This window comes from Misgurnus anguillicaudatus, chromosome 24 (genome assembly GCF_027580225.2).
Source record: "Misgurnus anguillicaudatus chromosome 24, ASM2758022v2, whole genome shotgun sequence".
NCBI lineage: Eukaryota > Metazoa > Chordata > Actinopteri > Cypriniformes > Cobitidae > Misgurnus > Misgurnus anguillicaudatus.
In genome coordinates this window covers 37,855,233-37,874,862 of record NC_073360.2, presented here as the reverse complement: position 1 = coordinate 37,874,862, position 19,630 = coordinate 37,855,233, and the positions used below count along the sequence as shown (strand labels likewise).

Genomic DNA, 19,630 nt, shown 5'->3' with positions numbered 1-19,630 from the left:
TATCTGTATACCGCTGCTTTCACTGTCCTCAAAACTGTCTGATGTGTTCCTTGTTCTGGGAAGTCCCTCCTTTAGATTACATATCGAGTTCTGATTGTGTAGTTTGTTTAGTGTATTGTGATTCGATAGCAGCTTAGCTTGTCGTTAGCTTAGCTGGTGACTGACGTATTCCTGTGGGGGGAGCTGTGTCAAAAAACTGTTCTAGTGACGTCATTAAAGCAGAAAGATGAGGACTGTAGTCCAAACCGGCCGTTCGCTGTAGGCTTTGAAAGACGAATTCTGTTAAAGAAAATATATCTCCTGGCAGTAAACTGTGAGCTTTATCATTTTACTTATGTATTATTTATGCTATTATAGCAACATTACACACTAACTATGGTTTGAAAAAATGGGATCAGGAAGAACGTGACCTTTAAATATGGTGTAGAAAACATGTCTGATCAACAGATGCTAATGTGTGCACTGTGTTAAAAGCTTTGAATAACGAACCATTTTCAGCACAGTTTGAAGAAAGGCTCAAACGCTTCGGAAAGCCTCAGTTTCTCATTATCATTTAACATTATGGTTTAGATGTAATTTAATTAACTTACCCCCACTCCGTTTTCCTCCATGGGGTTTCAAATTCTAGGAAGATTAAATATGAAAACACATTTGTATGTATTTTTCTGAGAATGTGCATACATTTTAATATGCACAATGTATTTTATTACTCTCTTACCAAAACGCCTTCGAAGTACTAGCTGTGATGTTGCGGGTTCTGTTCTTATCTCTGGACTTGATTGTGATGATCCCATGCCATTGTTGTCATTCTTAAAATATATCTATCAATCACCTGCAATAAATGTACAGACCATTTAGAATACCATTTACAATCTAAAGTGGGTTAGTACTCAGATCACAATTTGTGACACTGTCTGTGAAATCGAGGTTAAAGTCTCGTAATCTCTAATAAAGGGATTAAAAGCAATAACGTTTGATTTCACTTACTGATTTCAACATCTGACATAATCTTACTATGTCAATATTAAAGATATCAATGTTATTTTTGACCGAATGTTCTTTACATTATGTTGAACGATTTTATCTAGAAAACAATAAATCAAAAATACACGACTTTCTGGGTTTTTATAGACAATGTTACACATTTGTTTTGCAATGATTACGCTAACAGTAACTAATGCCGCGTTAACTAGTATTTTTCCAACCTTCTTCTACCCGCGAAAGTGCACTGGAACAGCCGTCAAACCCGTGACCTCTCACCCGTGAACTCGTACTAGTCTAGTATTACTAGTATTAACCAAAACTATGGTTTTGAAGGCGTGATTTACGGGCTCAAAAACCTGCCTGGAACGCAGCATTATATCCATTTACAAGATGATATTTCACGTTGCAAAAGTACATGGCAAAAGTAGAAGTACTGTCTACTTCCAGGTCATTTCACTTCCGTTCAGGGCAGGCGCATTCTTCTCAAGAGTATTTTATCAGGTGACTTATCAAGTGCACACCGCCACCTACTGTATCGGAGAACGCAGCATGGAAAGATCTACTTCAAGGCTATTCAAATCTTACCCTGGAGGACCTCAAGTTAAAACTTGAACTCTGAGGGGCGGTTTCCTGGACAGGGATTAGCTTAAACCAGGGTTAGGCCTTAGTTTAATTAGGAAATATAACTAGTTTTAACAAACATGCCTTACTAAAAACATTATTTGTTTGCATTTTGAAACAAAACAAAGGGCACTGATGTATTTCAAGATATGTCAGTGCAAGTTGTTTTCAGTTTGGACAGCTCTTACATACATTTTAGTCTAGGACAAGTCTAATCCCTGTAGGGGAAACCGCCCCTGATTCGTCTTACTCTGAGATAGACAACTCAGGGTTTCCCTCATTTCAGGGTTAACATACCCAGAGTTTTTACTTAACCACCTTTCTGAAACAGGCCCCAGAGCACTGCAGAGTTTAGCTCCAACCCTGATCAAACACACCTGAGCAAGCTAATCAAGGTCTTCATGATCACTAGACAATCACACGTGGGTAAGTTTGATTAGGGTTGATTAAACTCTGTAGTGCTCCAGCCCTCCAGGGTAAGATTTAAATAGCCCTGATCTACTTGATATTATTATATTAAAAAAGAAAAAAAGAGGATACAAATAATAAACAATTAATAAATAACTTAAACCTATCATACATTCCTATATTCTTTAGATATTCCACAACAGCATCCTTAACCCCCTTCTCCTGTTGTTTCCAAAGCACATTCAAGATGAAATTTTCTTCCTGTCTTCTTTTGCTTTAATAAAATCCTCTCTTCCTTATATGTCCGGCAATGCAACAGTATATGTTCAGCATTTTCTGTAATTTTACATTCTATACATTCATATGATTTACTTTTACCTAATAAAAACAATGTTTTATTTAATCCTGTATGGTTAAAACAGACTTATTCCATCCATTCACACCCTGTGCATTAATACATTTCTGTATAAGTTAGCCTACTATAATATTTCCTTCCACTTTTATCCATGTCCCATATGTGCCATTTCTTCATCATTTCTTTTTTAATTATTGCTATAGCTACTCATTTACCAAATGGAATAGTTATAATGTCATTTATACTGGTGGATTTCTTTGCTATTTGGTCTGCTTTATCATTTCCAAATTCCTTTAATATTTACATAAGCAGGTACCCAGCAGAATCTCACATCTTAAGCTTCCGTAGTCTAAATAAACTTTGTAGTATTTCTAACATTAGATCTCTGTATATCTGGTTTTACTTCCTCCACCTGTTACCTTACAATAATTGCCATAATCTCTGTCGTGTAAAATGACATCTGATCAGGTATATTTGGTGTTTACATAGCGCACTTTATGTAAAGTGCTCAAACTTAACTTCGTTGTTTAAGTATTTAACTGCAGTCCGTAATTTTCGTATTCGTTATTCTACAAATTCTTTACGCACCCAAACCTTGCACGTTGTGTCCGATGCCGCGTATTAAATCCGTTGCGAACAAATTCGCAAAGCAATAGAAAAATATTCATAATAACGTTAGAAATATTTATTGCGAATGGGTGAATATCAACGAGCTATCGTTAACGTTACTTGAGAAATGCAGCAGCTCAGAAGCAGAGTATAGACGTACCAAGGCGAAACTCCGTTGCAGTTTTGATAACAAGCGCTAGATGGAGCTGCTGTCGCCATTTTGGACTGAACCAACGGAAACTATCATAGGCTTGTTCAACTTCATGCGGCGCCGCAAGTACCGACAGCCCGATGACGTCAAAGTACCGCGAGAATGATTCAAGAAACCATATTTCGTCTCGCTCTCGCGATACTTTGACGTCATTCGGCTGTCTATTCTTGCAGCGCCGCATGATGTTGAACAAGCCTATAGTCTACGGACCCAACTGCGACAGTATCACAGGCCAAACAGAAGCGCAACAAACATTTTTAAAGCTAAGTCTCTCTCTTTCTGTATCAAATGTAACATGAGTTGTAGAAAGTTTTTATCAGTCAATATTAATTAAATTATAATAAAACTAAAGACTACAATAGAATGGAACGCACCTGCTTTGGGCGCCATCTTGTTTCGAGAGACGCTTGAGCATCAGCATCAGTGCATGAAGCACAGTTGACATTTTGTGAAATAACGGCCTACACGACGTTGTGAACGCAGCAGAAAGGGTGAGAATTAAAGTTTAAAGAAAACATGAAATCTGCTTTTTAGATAATTAATGTTTACAAAATCAGATAATACATCTGTGCTGTTTACAGTTTGAATAGGCTTGAATTTAAGTAACTTACGTCATTAGCTACTGTTAATTATTTTCTTTGTATAACGGGATGGATGCCCTGCTGAAAAAAACAGCATCAAACCAGCATGGACCAGCATGGGAATTATGCTGGTCTATGCTTAGCTGCTGGTGGTCACAGCATACCAGCACCAAAACACAACATATGCTGGTATGACCAGCATGGGATGCTGGTGCTAATGCTGGTTTAGCTGGTACTAATGCTGGTTTGTTGCTGGTTTAGCTGGTGCTGATGCTGGTTTGATGCTGGTTTAGCTGGTGTTCATTAGCAAACCAGTACCAAAACACAACATGCTGGTCTTGCTGGTATGCTGTTTTTTTCAGCAGGGTGTGTCAACGTACAACTTTAAAATTACCAAATAACGAGGTAATATTGTAATTATTTTGACTCTGTTTTTTTTGTGCTTATGTCTTTCCATTCAGACCCAGGGAAGAGATTAGTCTCCACCAGTGCAGTATAATTATGCACAAAACATCCGGCGATGATGGTTGTCAAAAGTGCAGGTACACCCATGAAATATTAAACGTTGCTGAAGCATTGCCACGTGTGGTTTGTGCATGAGATCAAACAGCTGACATTAGTGATAGAGAGCACTTGAGATGTCATGAGCCTTTATCTTGGTTTGATGTTTATAGGAAGAGACAAGAGAGACATAAGCGATCAGACTCATCAAAGTCCAGCTGTGTGTCTATGAAAAGTAACTGCTCTATGGACCAGCCTCTACGTTTTAAATATGAAAACACTGCCAAAAGGTACAATGTTTGTTAAATATTTTCTAGTAGAAGTAGCACTATGTTTTGTGAATGAGACTTTTTGTCCCCTTACTTCATGTGTACTGTGGCTCAACCACACACTTCACAAGAGACATTAATTTTAGTGTTTATGTTTAATAATGAAAATAATGAAAATGACAATTGTTCACTTTATTTATAAAACTGTGTGTTGATATTAATTAATACAAATATAGCAGCTAACGTGTTAATTTACAGTTAACTGAAAGTGTATAAAATTACATTATATTTGATATGATATGCTCATATTTCTTTATGTTTCCTCTGTTACAGTTCAGTCCTGCAATCAGACTTGCCGGAGCCCAGCTGTGTGTCTTTAAAGAGTGACTGCTCTATGGATCAGCCTCTACGGTTTAAGGGTGAAAGGTAAACAGTAAATATGAGCTAATATCAGTCCTTATTTATAAGAATGTTTTTATACAAAGTCAAAATAAAACATTTAGGACAACTTGAACTTTAAGTGAAATTGCAAGAAATTACATTTGGTCATAAGTTTGCCCCCCATAAATCTTGTGTTCTCATCATAATCAATGCAAACTGATTCATAGGGGAAAGTTTTCTCTGTTACAATTCAGTCCTGCTGCAAAGATCAAGTTCACTTGAGCCCAGCTTTGTGTCGATGAGGAGTGAATGCTCTATGGATCAGCATCTGTATTTTACAGATGTAAACAATACAAATGTAAACATAAATGACAAGTTTGGTATTTTACAGTCCTGTTTTCAGATTGTTTATGATAAAATAGAATAGTTTTGACTGAAATTTGGACATATGTTGCTGGCCCGAGAATTTTCGAGTGTTTATTGTATCACCTCCCATTTTAGGAAGGATTGTTCATGTGCACCTATACAGCCATTGTAGAGGTGGGAGGTGATACAATAAACACCCGAAAATTCTTTTGTCCTTTAAGTGAGTAAATTTTTTTTACATTTGCAGGGTTTTACTCAAAATAATGTGGAAGTGGTGCCACCTAGATGCACAAATTTTATGCACAAAGTTACTTTACAAGCAACATTATTTTTAGCACTGGTGTACAGTAGAGGTGCCTGGAGAAGTGGGTATACCCCATGCCATCAAATAAAGAAGTGGGTATACTATACCCTGCACTACACCACTGATTTTTTTGTGTTAATAATGAAATTAATAATGAAATTAATAAAAAATAATTATTCACTTTTTATTTTGTAAAACTTTAAATTAATTAAGTACAACATATAACAGCTAGTGTGTTTATTTACAGTTAAAAAATAGCCAAGTTCTCCACTCTTGACAAAAAAATAATTTTTACTGCCTTCATTGCCTTCTATATGCAGGAAAACTCTGCGTTTACTTTAATTTAAAGTGTATAAAACGACTTATGTGATAAGGAGATGCTCATATTTCAAAAGATATGCATGGGTATTTTCTCACAATAAAAAAAGATGAATGCTACAATTTAAATGTGCCGTTTTCTCTGTTACAGTGCAGTCAAGCAAGACACATCAGACTCGCCGGAGCCCAGCTGTGTGTCTTTAGAGAGTGACTGCTCTATGGATCAGCCTCTACGGTTTAAGGGTGAAAGGTAAACGCAGTAAATATGTCAGATTTATCAGAATGTTTTTTATACAAAAATTGTCAAAGTGTGAAACATTTAGGACAACACGAACTGTAAGTGAAATGGCAAGAAATTACATTTGGTAAGGTAGTCATAAGTAAGTTTTGTATGTAAACATTTTTCAAAATGTTGAACATTTGGGACAACACAAATGTGAAATGGAAAGAATTGCATTACATTACATTTGGTAAAAGTCATGTGTTCTCCTGTTCTCTACTGCAGATATATGCTGACAAATTGAGTCAAAATGAGCACATTTTTAAACATTAGTTATTCTGACATTCTCAATGAAATTGTTTTTAAATTATGTATGATTTACTTATGTTTACTTAATATTTCGTCAGACAGATCCAACTTTTCTATTCATTTTCAATTAAATTATGTTATCTGATGAGTTTAAAGCTCAGTTTGTTTCTTCTGCGATTGCTGTGAGCACATGTGTAATACAGCTTACTCCTGGGTCATACCGTTCACCTAATTTCTCACAACCTCTATTAGGCGGCTGCATATAGAAAAAAACCCTAACCCTAAAAAAATTCTAACAAAAGGTTTCTCAGCTGTTTTTGTAGTATTAGGTGTTCCTAATAACATACTAAAAGTTTACCAACGTTTGACCACTAGAAAGGTGCAATTTTCAAGATGGCGTCCAAGAAAGGCAGGAAGCCCTTAAAATATCCTAACTTCTTTACTATTTGAGCTAGCCAAAAAATCTTGGTGTCTAACCCCATGATTTATGAGTCTATGGAACCATTGGACTTGTCTAAATTGCACTGACATGATTACATACTGTATTTATGGAATACATTATTTTTTGAGATTATGATGAACCAGAGATGTAAACGATGTAGCCTATGCCATGTAGCTCCTACTCAATATGTGTTTTTAGACACATACCCTTTTCTTGCTAAAACACGGAAAATGTATTGCACCAAAAAATAACTTAAATTGGAGTTGTGTAACTTTGATCATAAACAACTCTGAGATAGCCCGAACAGAGGCCTGGGTGTGAGCCCTCTAAAATGGTTATTAATTTCAATTTGAATAAGGTATTACATATGTAATGCATCCTCTATAGATGTTTTTGAGTATAAAAGTGGCATTATACTAAACCTAACAAAACTAAATTCACAATTGTTAGCAATTAAGAAGATGGTGGAAGAGAATACTGACATTTGATATTACTTGTCTCATTGAAATTTTGTTGGCAGCACAGTGTATTCCGTTTTGTTCAAACAAAATACATCCTTGACTACTTTGAACCACACACCCCACCTAGATTTGGGGATGGAAATCGGTGGACAACCAGGATGAAGCTTTTCAGCTCACTTTTGGGGGCTTTCACTGGGTACAGTAAGTAGTAAACAATTATTTTTTAGTACAACCTCAGTTGAGGTTGGAAGCAAGCTGAGCTGATGATTAAACGTGATGTGAAAGCACTATAGATAACTAATTGGTCTGAGAGAATCATCATTACCACCGTCATCACTAAATGCAAGATTAGTTTTACTGTAGGAGCCGATGGTGTAGTGGGAAACGCTCCGACATGTGGTGCTTTCGCACTTTCGGCAACCCTAGTTCGATTCACGGCTTGTGGTCATTTGCCGGTCCCATACCCTCTCTCCTCCCTGTACTTTCCTCTCCTTTATCACTGTTTAAATAAAGGCAAAAAGGCGAAAATATATATAACTTTAAAAAGTTATATTTTTAAATATAACTTAAACCTTTAACCGCCCCCCACCTTCATCTGACTTAATGGCTAAGGTTTTTGCTTCTTTCTTTGTGAAGAAAACTAACACTATCAGCAGTCCGTCCTCTGTGCTGCTCTCTTCTAGCGGATCCAGATGTTTCCACAATCTTTGTTTCTAACCACCTGACTACCTGCCCGCTAGATACCATACCCAACCATCTCCTTCAGGCCATTACTCTATTGGTTTTCCCTGCTCTCACCACATTACCAACTTATCTCTTTCCACTGGTACATTCCCCACAGCTTTTAAAGATGCCCGGATAACACCACTGCTAAAAAAAAACCAACAATTAATCCTGCAATGTTAGAAAACTACAGTGTTAAGTATCTCTCCTTGCCTTCATTGCCAACACTCTTGAGCGTGTGGTTTTAGACCAGCTCTCCTCCTTCACACAAAATAACCTCCTAGACAGCAACCAGTCTCCTTTCAAGAGCGGTCACTACTACTAGGGTTCTAAATTAACTTTTTTGATCACCAGCCAACTTTCTAAAGTTACCAGCCAATCAGCATTTCCACTAGCCACATTTTTTCCGGTAAAAATAAGAGAAATTATGAGTGCCACTGAATGCATTTGATAATTTTATTAACATTGTTGGCATGAAAACGCACATACATGTAAGGCTTCTCCTAACAAGGCTCTCTTCAATATGACCTGTCTTGGCAGTTTTAATTAATGTTAGGTTTTGTGATGACTTCGGGCACTCTCATGGTCCTTTACTGCCTCAACTTTAAAATTATTAGTTCCCACCACGAAATTGTTCGTTTCATTTTTTCTTTTGCGTACATGCAACAATCCTGACAAAACATGACAACATTTTTGTGATCAAACACAAGCTTTCTTTGTTTCTCTGTCTATATGCTTGCCTCCTCTCTCTCCCAAAAGTCTCCCTCATCTTTATCATACCTAACATTATTAACATGTTTGGAGGCATAAATGGCATAAAATATTTGGAAATAATGACAGCAGAGAAATATTTTCAACATTGTACAATGATTAATAACTTATTTTTAAAATAATATTTTTACAATATTTTAAGAAACCAGTCATTTTATAACTGCTATACTAAAATAATCTTAGTCATGGTTACTGCTAAGTGTTTATAGTGTCCTATAGTTAAATATTAATAATAACAATAATAATAATAATGCATTTTATTTATAATGCGTTTTTCATGTACCCAAAGCGCTACAACAACATAGCATATACATCAAATTAAAACAAGTACAAAAGCAATTACATAGATAAAATAAAAACAACAAATGGCATAAAAATTTTGATATTATAAGCAGTCTTAAAAAGATGTGTTTTAAGCGATTTCTTAAAAGAACTTAACGTGGGAGCGTTACGAACAAAGAGAGGAAGTGCATTCCACAGCCTTGGCGCGGCACATGAAAATGCTCTGTGACCCATAGTTTTTAATCTGCAAGGAGGTTGGTTAAGGTGGAGAGAGTCTGCAGAATGGAGAGAATGAGAAGGCGTGTAAATGCTAACTAAGTCAGAAATGTAAGAAGGGGCCAATCCTTGAACCGCTTTATAAGTCAGAACTAATGTTTTGTAATCAATGCGATACTGCACCGGAAGCCAATGCAACTTGTATAGAACACCTTGAATATGCTGGTATGATGGGGTACTTGTTAAAACTCGTGCTGATGAGTTCGGAACGTACGGAAGACGTTTGACAGATTTTGCAGGTAGTCCAGAATACAGGGAATTACAGTAGTCGATTCTGGAGGTGATAAATGAGTGAATAACCCTTTCAACATCAGCATCAGAAAGGAAAGACCTAATTCTACTGATGTTCTTAAGATGATAGAATACCGTTTTAACAACACTCTTTATGTGAGCCTCTAAGGTCAGGTTAGCGTCAAATATCACACCAAGGTTACGTACTTGCGAGGATGGAACAAAGGGGGTATTATCAATTTTCAAATTAAAATTCCGACATTTTTGAATGGTAGCCGGTGTGCCAATAAAAAGGATCTCGGTCTTACAGCTGTTAAGTCTTAAAAAGTTCTGACTCAAGAGTGTGGGACCCAGTACTGACCCCTGAGGTACACCATGTCGAACCTGAGTAATATCAGATTTGTTATTTCCCAGGATAACAAACTGAGATCTATGTGTGAGGTAAGAAATTAGCCACTTTAAAACAGTGCCCGAGATACCTGTCCAGGTATTTAATCTGTCAAGTAGTATGTCATGGCATACTGTATCAAACGCTGCACTCAGGTCCAACAGAACCAAGATAGTTACAGCACCAGAATCAGCAGAGATAAGAAGATCATTCATTACCCGAACTAAGGCAGTTTCAGTACTATGTCCTATACGGAAACCAGATTGAAAAGGTTTTAAGAGAGGCGGAGTAGTTTATTAGTTTCATATCTGAAAATACAGAACAGTGTAAGACATAAATGTGTTAATTTTCTCAGCAACAATGCAATCCTATAGACTTGACAAGAGGTTTCCCTGAGATATTTCCTCTAATGTTTGAGACCTGACTGAGTAAGGATGTAGTTTGTCTTACCTCCCTTAAAGGGATAGTTCGGCCAAAAACGATATTAAACCCATTATTTACTCACCCCCAAGCTGTCCAAGTTGCATATGTCCATTGTTTTTCAAACAAACACATTTTCGGATATTTTAGAAAATATTTTAGATCTTTCTGTTGATTAAATGTAATGTTACGGGGTCCAGCAATAGTCCACGACCTTCAAGTCCAAAAAAAGTGCGTCCATCCTTCACAAATTAAAACCAAACGGCTCCAGGAGGATAAACAAAGGTCTTCTGAGGGTAATCCGTGCGGTGTTGTTGTAGAAATATCCATATTCAAAATCCCATCAACGCAATTAACTAGCCTCCGGTAGCGCCGCCATCTTAGACTCAGGAGAGAGTATTAGCGTAGTGTACGCACTTTTCTTAGTGACGTATGACAAATTCGGAGGGCGGGGGACAGAGCAGCAGCAGAGAAACCGCTGTATGCTGCGTAAGCGCTCATCCTGAATGCGGATGACTCTAAGATGGCGGCGCTACCGGAAGGTAGTTAATTACGTTAATAAGATTTTGGATATGGGTATTTCTGCGGCAGCACCGCGCGGATTGCCCTCGGGGGACCTTTGTTTATCATCCTGGAGCCGTTTGGATTTAATTTGTAAAGGATGGACAAACTTTTTTTGAACTTGAAGGTCGTGGACTATTGCTGGACCCCGTAACATTACATTTAATCAACAGAAAGATCTAAAATATTTTCTAAAATATCCGAAAATGTGTTTGTCTGAAAAACGATGGACATATGCAACTTGGACAGCTTGGGGGTGAGTAAATAATGGGTTTAATATCGTTTTTGGCCGAACTATCCCTTTAAACTCATCATCTCTTTTCTGCTTCCCTTTTAATGCTTTGCACAAAAAATTTCAGATGTCCATCTACAGGAGCCAATAGTGATCGAGTCAAAATAAGATTATCTTTATTATTTAGAAACTTACTTTCGATTCGTCATGTTTTCATAAGCTGCTTACTCAATCGCGTGGCGTCACCTTTTGAATGCGTTTGTGTGTGCATGAACGCAAAGACGAGCGCAGACATGGATTTGTGCGTGTATGCGTCAGTGCAACTGCTCTGTCGCTTTTACAAGCGTAAGTTGGGTAACTACATTCAATATAGATTTGTTTTGCCGCTATTAAAGGAGACATTCCACAAGACGTTTTTAAGATATTAAATAATTCTTTTATGTCCTCAGAGTACATATGTGAAGTTTTAGCTCAAAATACCAAATTTATTGTGGCATGTTAAAATAGTCACTTTATGGGTCTAAGCAAAAATGTACCGTTTTTGTGTGTATCCCTTTAAATCCAAATGAGCTGCTCAGGTGGGCGAAGTCTCAAGCGCTCGCGCTGTAGACCTGACAGAGCATCAGGGAGATTTTCTCACGAAAAGAAGTTAGTGAGCGATGTTAAAGGGGACAGAGAATGAAAAACCATTTTACCTTTGGGCTTTGTTGAATAATGGTAGTCTACCCACATTCACAAACATACAAAAAGTGCTAAACATGCTAAACATCTCAGTCTCATAGAAATTCCTCTTTTAGAAATGTCAGCCAGAAAACAGCCCAATCTGAAAAACTGATGCTTATGACATCACAGGCATCTAATTGCCCTTCCACTTTAAAATAATTGGCTACATTTTTTGAGTGGCAGCAAAGTCAGCCAATCAGTAATGAGATTGCAAGTTAAGCCAGTAGGGGGAGCCAAATAGGTGCAAAAATACTTGTTTAAAATCCCCCACCCTAATAGAGCCATCTGAGAGAGGTTTTTAGGAAGCTTCTAAGGCATTACAGACTCAAACAAAAACATTTTTGTCTACATGTCACATCACAGAACAAGGATAAATACTCCGTTCAATCACTCTATGTCACCTTTAAGCATTATATATTTGAAGAAGTTTACAAAAGTCAATCATCTGTTTGTAGACCTGACAGGGCATCAGGGAGATTTTCTCACGAAAGAAGTTAGTGAGCGATGTTCAGCATTATATATTTGAACAAGTTTAAAAAGTCAATCATCTGTTTTATGCATACTAAATACATGTTTATCAGCAGATGGGAAACATTGTGGAATAAAAATAAAGACTTTTAGGTCTCATGCTGCCAGTGTTTTAAACAGGCACAATGATTTTTAGCATGTTACAATAAAATACACTTCCACAAACACTCTGAAGTTTACTTTTTGACCAACCACAAGCACATTTAAATGATCTGTAATAAAATGCTTAAATGCGTTTAAAATGCGTTTAATGCTTAAACTTTAGAGAAACAGATCAAATGACATGTTTAAGTTTATTGTGTACACATATTGAACACATTTGCGTTTCTGTCAGTCTCTCACTCTCTATCTTGTACCTCCTCATTCATTTGAAACTTGAGAGAAACATTAAACAACATATTTATGCTTATTGTGTATGATAGTGAATACGCATTGTTCTCTCACTCTGTCTCGTGCAGTGCATTAATCCTCGTGTTCATTCATATAAACTTCAGAGAAACATATTTAACAACATACTTGAAAGCGAACCATCATGTTGCTCTCTCTCTCTCTCTAACTCACTCGCTCTCTCTCTTGCACTAAGGTAAGGTTAATCCTTTAGAACAGTGGTTCCCAACCTTTTTAGCCCTAAGTACCCCCACAGCCCTATCAGTAAGGCTCAAGTACCCCTTCATCGAAACTAAACCAAAGTTGTGTTTTAAAGACAAATAATTAGTAATTTTAATTAATTAATTAATTTTAAATACTAAAGTAAAAAGCACTAACTGATGAAGCATGTTTATTTCAACAAACCACTACCATTGTGATCAGTGTTTGCATTTTATCAGCTCATTTGCATTTTAAAAGACACACCCAAAAACAGCACATTTTGCTCAGGCCTACAAAATGGCAATTTTGACATGCTATAATTAATTATCTGTAGGGTGTTTTGAGATAAAACTTCCCATATGGACTCTGGGAACGCCAAAGACTTATTTTACAAATGTAAAAAATTCATCATATGACCCCTTTAAGGGCCAGATTTACTAACAGCTTGCGCAAACCATCATTTTGACGTTAAATAACGACTGAACTTACTAAAGACACACAATAGATATTTAGCTCTGAAAAGGTGTTATTTTTGCGACCTTATTGCATATGCATTTGTGGAAGTTTTCCTACGTTAACGTTAATGCGAGGAGAGTATTACATTTTGCCAGAGGAACATACTTTAAAATAAATATATAGTTTGCCAAGCCATGCTATGTTTAATTTGCTGGAGAAAAGAGGAGGAGAAGTCACGAGGAGAAGTAAAATCAGGTATTTCAAAACTTCTTTTACCCTTCATCTTTCATCCTCCGGTTCATAGTGTACTTTTACGTAGCTGGAATTTCACACTCCGCAGTCCGCATTTTCATTGCGATGTCCTGCCGAGGTCTCTTATTTGCGACCCTGTACTAATTTGCGCTGCTCTTAGTAGATTGCAGTGGTCATTAGAGAAATGTGCTTATGTCATTATTGTGCCTGTGTATTTTATTTGCGCCTTTGTAGTAAAGTACACGCAAATTTTCAACTCCGGCGCTTATTTGGAATTGAGCTCTCACGTCCTTTTTAGTAAATGCCCTAAATTTACTAAAATCTCAATTTAAGTTACTGATAATTAAAGTTTGCAAATAAGTTAAATTATTCTGTTCAAATATAAAGAGAAACAAAATGTGTTAAGTTATTCTCTATAAATACAAAAGACATCATACAGGACAAAATATGTTAGCCAAAAACAATGCAGAAGTTTTCTTTGAATAATTTGAAAATGCAACGGCAGCGGGAATGAATATTATAACATTATTTAAACATTAATTATAGTTAATAAACTTTGTGTCTTTAGAAACTATTCAGGTTCATTAAAAATAGTCAGATCGTTCTTGAGTTGGACATCGCTATTGCGTTTTGGATCATGCTGCGCATTACTCTTGACGGCTAATTATATTAATGATAAGATTAAAATTACAAAGTTGTTGTTTTTACAATGCTTTCCTCACAAAAATCAATCGTAGGTCAATGACTGGACAAACGAAAGACATTTTTATTAAAAGTAAATGAGATCAAAGCAAAATGTAAATCTTTTCACGTACCCCCTGGGGTACGCGTACCCCCGGTTGGGAATCACTGCTTTAGAACGTTAATTCAATCTTTAGAAAGATTATTAAAACTACAAGTTATAAGATTGTAGGCTCCTGTTTGTGTTTGAGGGAATACAAACGCGTCATGCTGTCAGTCATTCTTTCTCTCCTTCTCTCGCACTCGTGAGGCCGCGTCATGGTTGGATAGCGCAGTTGAAGGGGCGGTTTCATTATAACAAGAGCCCCTTAATACGTCATGTGGGGAGCGAAATTCAAATGACCTATTTATTCACATGCTTGCAGAGAGAGCCTTACCAAAACAAAGTTACAGGGTTGCTATTTTACATGTTTTCTGGGTTGGTAGAAGCACTGAGGACCCGATTATAGCACTTAAACATGGAAAAAGTGTAATTTTCATGGAATGTCCCCGTTAATACACTAGTTAACTGCTAAAATTTAAACTTGAGATTTACACTAGGGCACGTTCCGCCTTCCTTGTGTTTGGTGGACACGCTCTACTCGTTTCCATGGTTTCTCGCGCTGGTTTCACTCAAACTGCGTGCAGCCAGTGGGTGAATGAAACATTATCATGTAGCATTACGGCACAGTGTTCATGGGAAATGTAGGAAGTACTGCCAGAGGGATAAATGTCCGAGAACAGAGCTTTATGTATCATTCATGCAATGCCTCATGCATCACCGGCCAAACTGGCGGGTAAGTTTTAATTAACACCCGCCAAAATGAATTTTAACTCGCATTTGGCGGGTTGGCGGGTGTTAATTTAGAACCCTGGTCACTACACTGAAACTGCGCTGCTCTCAGTCATGGAAGCTCTAAAGCAGACAAGGGCAAATAATCTGTACTGATCCTACTGGAGCTATCTGCCACTGTTGACATTGTCAATCCCCACATCCTCCAGTCGACCCCCAAGGCTATGGTTGTCTCTGGCATGGCGCTACTATGGTTCAGGTCTTACCTCTCAGGGAGGTCATTTAGAGTATCCTGGAGAGGTGACATCTCTGAACCCCAATGTATCAATACCGGGGTACCTCAAGGCTCAGTGTTTGGACTGCTGCTCTTTTTTAGGACATTGACATGACATTCCTGGGTTCTATCATTAGGAAACATGGCTTTTCCACTCTGGATGAAGGATTATCATCTCCAGCTGAACTTTGCAAAGACAAAACTGCTTGTCATATCATCTGGCCCTAAGATTCATCACAATCTTTTCATTCAACTTGGTTCTTTGACCATTATGCCTTTCAAGACAACCAGAAACCTGGGTTTGCAATTACATGTACTTGTTTTTCGCTTAAATATGCTTGTAACCAATTTCTTTAATATATAATTGTACTTGTAATCACTCATCGATTATTCAAATATGCTTATTAGAATATTACATGGTCAAAACATGTATCCTGCACCAGTATTCCTGGTTTAGGGGGAATACAAGGGAGTAATGGTCATTAGAGGTTGACCGATACGCTTTTTCTCTGGCCGATGCCGATTTTTTAGAAATCAGGGCAGCCGATGGCCGATATGTTTGGCCGATTTTCTATATGTACATAATAATCAAAATGTTCTCATCATTATTAGCAGATATTTTAAATGCAAAAATGTCACTATTTAAGTCAAAGTATTTAAAAATATATGACTGGTCTTTCTGAAGAGTTTTACAACCTCCTCTGCACCAATCATTTATCAGACACAGATATTACCTGACACTCTGCTGTCATAATCTTTGATCAATTTTTTACCATGGCTTTTATTGCTTTGTAGGATAAAATCCTTATTTGGTAGACCTGATAAAATATTTATTCATCATAAAGTTAACATAGTAAATGTCTATGGTTTTTAGTTGAGACTGTTATTTAGGGCAAATCTTTCTAAACACATTTACATTCTCATTTCTGAGACGCTATAAGGGACTGATTGTGCTGACAGTGACGTCTTGTGAGTTTAGTGTCTAACAGATCTAACAGATCTGTTGTTTCAACCGTTCATTCAAACGAATCCGTTCAAAGGAGTCAGTTCGCGAATCTGACGCGCTGTGTTCTAATCCAGGCTGAGCAGCGCAAAACTGTAAAAAAGTGTTACTGTAACAACACGAAAAACATTTCCTTTGTGGATATGATTTGGTCTTCCGACCTTTCGCCATCGAGTCAGTTTTGTTTTGAGTAATAAAAGCAGGGAGACAGAAAGCGTGCGCGCGCGGCTCTTCTCTCTCTGTCACGCAAACAAAACTCATCATCACTCATTAATCACATGAAATGAGCCTAATCTTTGCGCGGACAGTGCACCGCGAGACATAAGCCCGTCGCGCTGTTGTACTGGCTGCTTAATTTGCGCGATCCCGCCATCATTAAGTAAAGCTGTTTGTGAACAAGACAAGGCATGGCTGCACACACACGAGACGGGAGCGATCTGCAGCAAGAGGCAGCTTCACGAGTTCTACAACAGCGCTTAGGTGCCCGCAGATGCGCCTGCCTATTAATCGGCCTAATTTTGCAGCAAAATCGGCCAAAGCCGATTTTTTAAAATATGCCAAAAATCGGCCGGCCGATAAATCGGTCGACCTCTAATGGTCATTTTAAGGACCTGACAACCGCCATTTTGAAAATGGGACCTTTCCTGGAGTCAAACTTTGGTAAACTTTTAGTATGTTTTTAAGTCCATCTGATAATACTGTAAACCATAGACAAACCTTTTGTTAGAATTTTTTTGGGGTCAAACCACATTTGCAGCTGACTATACACAGTCAGATGACTTGCTGATTTGTCCTGTGTTAATATGAAAATCTTGTGTTTTATCTGAACTAGATGAACATTTATCTCTAACCTCAAATGTGCCATGATTAAAGCTCCCATAATCTTGATTACCTATCTATTCATGAATATCAGTCATGTGACCTTTTACGTCATTCCAGCTGCCTGCCACCATCTTGAGTACCTACCGATACCAGTAGGCTACTGACAAGCATAGCTTGCTACGATTTATGGATTTCTTATCTTTTGCTGCCTATGATTCTTACGGAGCGAGGGCTTTGATTACCTTTCTCTTTTTTGAACATACATGTCTTTGCATCCCTGTTTGATTTAATAACATAGTATAAATAAAGAGTGGCGGATCCAGTAATGGAGAACCCAACACAGTCCCAGGTCACAATACAAAATACTGCGAACATGTGATGCCTTCAAGTTCAAGGATTTTGTTTTCTTTGCTGGTAGGGACGTGAAACAAGTATTAATTTTTTCATGTAAATGGTCTTGAAAAGGTCTTAAAAGACTTGAATTTAACTTGAAAAAACCTGTAGGAACCCTGGTCATGAAAAGAAACGCTACTTAAAAAAATATCTTGGTTAGGGTATCTTGTCAATCCCCACATCCTCCAGTCGACCCCCAAGGCTATGGTTGTCTCTGGCATGGTGCTACTATGGTTCAGGTCTTATCTCTCAGGGAGGTCACTCGATCCCTGATGCGTTCTTCCAGCCGCTGTCCGCTGCTACCAAACTACCACTATTTTTACAACACTAAGAAGGCACGAAACAACATGAAACTTTGCTCGAAGTATCACCTGGATCTTTACACATGAACGCGAGCATTGAGAACATTGTTTGTGTACACAGAGTTTACTGATAAGAAAGGTTTTGAACAACTGACTTTGGCTGTTTTGGTGTCTTCTGGCCATCTTTGCCAGATGTAAAGAATCAATTTCCGAATGCGAATGATTGGATGAATTTCATATGAGGCTCCTTTTTCAACTAGAAGGTTAATATTGTTTTTCACTTGCGACAAAACAACAAATTATCTGTGCATTTATATGGAACTATGATTTAGGAGCTCTCCATCTTTACTCTCCTCCCTCCTTACGTTGCATTCGGAGATCGATACATCTTGACTGGGAAGATGGTGGCGAACGGACACCAGAACAATCAGGGTCAGTTGTTCAGAACCTTCTTTTTAGTAAACTCTGTGTACACAAACAATGTTCTCAATGCTCAAGTTCACGTGTAGAGACACAGGTAATACTTCGAGCAAAGTATCATGTTGTGTCGAGCCTTCCTACTGTTGTAAAAGTAGCGATTTTGAGGCTCACAACATATTGAAGGCATAGCTTCTAGTTTTTTTGCAACCACTTCAGGTACTCAAAAGTTCAGAAGACAAGTTTGAGATGTGAGTGACGTTAGCTGATTTTCATGAATAGAGAACTATTACAACCTTTATTTCTCCGAAGAGTCTTTTTATTTTAATCAAATTTATAAAAGACATATCAGCTTTAGTGAATGTTTCACTATAAACCCAAACCCCTTGGGGATTGTCGCGGGAGGAGTGAATCACGAGCAAGCAACACTGGATAACTTATTAGGGATGCACGATAAGAGAAAATTTGACCGATACCGATAACCGATAATTAAGTCATCTTAATAGCCGATACAGATACCGATAACCAGTAAGTGCAATTTTTTTTTACATTATAATTTTCGAAATAACTTTCAGATTGTGCTTCTACGAGAATAAAAAAATCCAAGATGAAAGCACTGATGAAACTGATATTTTAGTGTTCTGGCACAACTATAACAGCAAACATTAGTACTTCTTGACTCTTCCACTTTTTATTTTTTGTGTAATACACCACAATACTTAGTAACAGAAAGGGTTTAACAGTACTATGGTTTATCTCCAATTAAATTACTTTAAGTTGAAGTTTTTGTATAACAAACAAGAAATTAATCTATCCCACCTTTAGTGCATGAGGATGAGGTAGGTATATATGTCTTTAAACAAAAAATAAAATTCATTAACATTTGTCAACCTTAAATACATCTTAAAAACAAAAGTGCACCGTTTACCGCGAGCTGTAAGGTGTGTGCTATACAGCCCAAGCTTGCAAGCTCACAGTCCTGCATGGCCTTGATGATATTGCGTGCATTATCCCGAAGGACAACATGCGCTCTGTCTTTTGTTATACTCCACCGTTCTAACATTGCTTCAAAAGCTTCGCATATCATTGACCCGGTATGCGATCCGGAGCACTCCTGTGCGTGCAGCAGAACTTT

General features: G+C 37.5%; 1 protein-coding gene and 1 long non-coding RNA gene across 2 annotated transcripts in view; one reads left to right on the top strand and one right to left on the bottom strand.

Moving 5' to 3' along the window:
• LOC141361501 (interferon-induced protein 44-like) overlaps window positions 1–19,630 on the bottom strand; it is a 141,998-nt gene that overhangs the window by 4,135 nt on the left and 118,233 nt on the right. The gene's annotated exons all lie outside the window — the stretch shown is intronic.
• On the top strand, window positions 3,510–4,560 carry LOC141361508 (uncharacterized). Its single transcript, XR_012367619.1, has 3 exons — window positions 3,510–3,679; window positions 4,231–4,311; window positions 4,444–4,560. It is a non-coding gene; the product is annotated as an uncharacterized lncRNA (long non-coding RNA).